Source organism: Cupressus sempervirens, chromosome 4, assembly GCF_028749045.1.
Source record: "Cupressus sempervirens isolate cs-2001-9-10 chromosome 4, ASM2874904v1, whole genome shotgun sequence".
Lineage (NCBI taxonomy): Eukaryota > Viridiplantae > Streptophyta > Pinopsida > Cupressales > Cupressaceae > Cupressus > Cupressus sempervirens.
The window spans coordinates 641,942,688-641,946,868 of NC_143121.1; positions in this window are offsets into that span (position 1 = coordinate 641,942,688).

The window sequence follows — 4,181 nt, forward strand, 5'->3', positions numbered from 1 at the left end:
AATCCTCTGGTCCATGCTTCTTATGACAAGTTGGACAATATACGGCTAAGGCCTTTTCAGCTTCCTCGTGTTTCCTGCGAGAATACAACGTGTTAATTTGTTTGCCCATATGATTTAATAAATCAGTTTTAAGATCTTCAAGTAAATTACCAATTTCACGCTTGGAAATACCTGATGCATTACCCATAGTGGAAAACTTACTTGAATTCTCGCGAATAGATCGATGAGATCGTGAATAATTCCTGCATATACCGCAAATATCTTCAAAGGAAATTTTAGAAATATCACCTTTTCCAATCAAATTTAAGGCATCCATGGTTTCATCGCGAATTCCTCTTAGGAAAAGCATCTTGATGGTTTCTGAATTTAAATCAAGACGTCGTGAGCGTTACAGCCTAAAGGAAAAACGTTCCAGGAAATCTTCAACTGATTCTTCTTCCTGTTGAGTCATGCGAAAGATTTCATCCCATACTTCCTTGGTCTTACAGTACTCTTGATACTTTGATAGAAAAGCATCTTTCATTTGGTTCCATGTCCTAATGTCCCTAAGACTCATAAACCATCGTAATGCAGCATCTAGCAAAGTAGCTGGAAAGAGCTTTAATTTTTGTGCATCACTTTGATAATCATAGCTATTACAAAGGACATCAAATTCGAACAGGAACATATTAGGATCCTCGGAGGTTGACCCTCGAAATATGGGAAGTGCTGAGTGAGGGATATTTTTCATAGGGGCATCATCAATGGGAGGCCGAATAGGAAATTCAAAGGTTGTATTATGTTGAACAATTTCATTCCTATTGTTTTCATCATTATTTCCCCCTATATTGTTGTTTTCGACATTTTCAGCCATGACTTCTTTCAGAACTTTGGTTGCCCAAGGTGTAAAATATGTTTTGACGGGTTGTTCCTGGGGTTTTGGAGGTTTACTACACCTAATTTCGTATGATTTTGCAAACTGTTCAGCAATTTCAGAGAGTGTAGTAGGAGAGGTGAATTGAGAAAATGACTGGATTTTAACTTCACCGATTGGTTTGGTTTCAATGTTTGATGGATTTTTCTCTTTTTGTGATTTTTGATTATTTGAGCTACCTACGAATTCCTTCTTAACAAATCTACCTTGACTATCTCTAGGCCTATTCATGCACGTAAATGATTTACTACAGTGGAGACCAAAGGTACTATCCTAAGCAAGGTCAAAAATTGCTCAAGATTTCTCAAGGGCTCACTGTTCCTATCTTGACTTATTATAATTTCACACCTTTAATATCTCTCCTCGACAACCGCACCAAAAATGTTGGGTAAAACAGAAGTTCATTGGGATAGCCTTTTATGGATATAATTGAATCGAAATTACCCTTACAAATGTCAATCCGGAATTCGTAAACTCATGAGAGATATAACGACTATTTTCTCAAGGGGTGAAAGTAATAAATCAAGGGTTTTATGAATGCAAATTACTGCTCACTAAGAAATTAAACTACCACACATTCACTACAAATGAACACAAAGCAATTACTACAAATGAATTTTAAACACAAAGCAATTAAAAGTCAAACACAGCACACATCTGCTACACAAGGAGTTTTAAGATCCAAACAATACTTTTTATAAATAGATTTATCTAAAGTTCACATGTGCCTTTTAATAATTAAACAATGTATTTATTAACACATCTCTAAGTAATTAATTACACCCTTTTAGATAATTAATCTCAATGAATGCTTATTGCAAAAGTTGTTGTCTGATTGGAGGTTGGTTTAATTAAAGATTATAATCTGCTCAACTGCGGCAGGAAGTATGGTAGCGGCAGGAGGTTTTTTTTAACTGATTGGTTTTAATACAGTGCAACAGAGAGTGTGATGAGTGTGGTAGGAAGTATGACAGAGAAGGAAGAGAATACTATGGATGGCGACAGGAAGTCATGAATATTGGGAATGACTGAAGGGATACGATAAAGGGAATACAAAAAATGATATTGTGAGTATTAAGGACGAATGCAGGCGGTAAGAGGAATGTGGCAAACAGTAATATGTGTCAAACAATTTCTTTATAACTTATAACAACCAATTACTTCATCAGACAACTAAATCAATAATCAATTGACAAGCTCTATATAGATTCAATCAAATATATAGCAAACTTCTTGAAAATGCATACAATTAAAACTTGAAAGGAACACATGACATCAACAAGGAAAATACTTACAGAATAAACGACACTAATCTCACCAAGTTTCCCAAGAGGGGGCCCTCCTCCGGTACGCAAGGTGAGAACTAATTTAAAGCTGGCTGCTACAAGAGTTCTGCGTTCTCAATTCAGTATTTTGGAGATGACGCAAAAATAGAGAATTTCATATATTATCGCTCATAGGTCCTTTTGGTTCACATTTTCTTATATAATCTAAAGTGTTTAACCATATTGACAGCTAACTCGAATGGCTGCTGGCCTGTTTCCCAAACATAGGCAATAGTTTGTTTTGGCTGCAGGCCATATATAACAATTTATACAACAACTCTAACTATAATAGCATATGGCCAAAACAGAGCCATTCGAAACTATAACAAAATGACAACTTCAAAAACTATTCTTCCAGCTGAATGGACGACTCCATATTCTCGCATCTTTAGTTCCTGTAGCAGAATAGATCACAATATATCAATATGTATATGAACATCCATTCTTTTCAAGAAATATTTTCAAACCTTAAGACTTTATTAAATGCATTATATTCCTTAATAATTAATGGCATAACAGTGGTTTAGACAAGCTTAAGACAGGGTAAAAGGTATAAAGAGTATACAAAAACAAAAGCAGTTTGCACACCCATCATCTCTCACTCTCTCTCTCCTCTCCCATCCCCTACTATCTCTCTCACTCTCCCTCTCCCATCGCCTACTCTCTCTCACTCTCTCTCCCATCCCCTACTCTCTCTCTCACTCTCCTCTCTCATCCCCTACTCTCTATCTCTCTCTACTCTCCCATCCCCTACTCTCTCTCTCGCTCTCGCTCTCCCACTCCCTCTCCCACCGCTTGCTCTCTCTCTCCCATCCCCTACTCTCTCTCACCCTCTCTCTTCTCCCATCCCCTACTCTCTCTCTCTCTCTCTCTCTCTCTCTCTCTCTCTCTCTCTCTCTCTCTCTCTCTCCCTACTCCCTCTCCTCTCCCATCCCCTCCTCTCACTCTCGCTCTCGCTCTCCCACCGCCTACTCTCTCTCCCATCCCCTACTCTCTTACCCTCTCTCCTCTCCCATCCCCTTCTCTCTCTCTCTGTCTCTCTCTCTCTCACTCCCATCCCCCCTCTCTCTCTCTCCCATCCCCTACTCTCTCTCTTTCACATACACACACATTCCCATCCCCCCCTCTCTCCACTCTCCCATCCCCTAATCTCTCTCTTTCACATACACACACACACACACTCCCATCCCCCTCTCTCTCTCCTCTCCCATCCCCTACTCTCTATATCTCTCACACACACTCCCATCCCCCCTCTCTCCCTCTCCCACTCCCTCTCCCACCACCTTTTATCTCTCTCTCTCTCTCTCTCTCTCTCTCTCTCTTTGCCATCCCCTATTCTCACTCTCACTCTCCCTCTCTCACCCTCTCCCTCTCTACTCTCTCTCTCCATCCCCTACTCTCACTCTCTCTCTCTCCCATCCCCTACTCTTTCTCTCTCTCTCCCATCCCTTACTCTCACTCTCTCACTCTCCCTCTCCCACTCCCTCTCCCACCACCTATTGTCTCTCTCTCTCTCTCTCTCTCTCTCTCTCACTCTCTCCCTCTCTACTCTCTCTCTCTCCCATCCCCTACTCTCTCTCTCACTCTCTCCCATCCCCTACTCTCTCTCTTACACACACTCCCATCCCCCCCTCTCTCTCTCTCCCTCCCCACCACCTACTCTCTCTCCCCCATCCCCCTACTCTCTCTCTTTCACTCACACACACACACCTACCCCCCCCTCTCTTTCTCTCCTCTCCTCTCCCATCCCCTACTCTCTCTCTCTCATTCACTCTCGCTCTCCCCGCTCCCTCTCCCACCGCCTACTCTCTCTTACTCTCACTCTCTTCCTCCCTACTCTCTCTTTGCCACCCCCTACTCTCTCTAACACTCTCACACTCTCTCCCATCCCCTACTCTCTCTCTCTTACACACATTCCCATCCCCCCTCTCCCACTCTCTCTC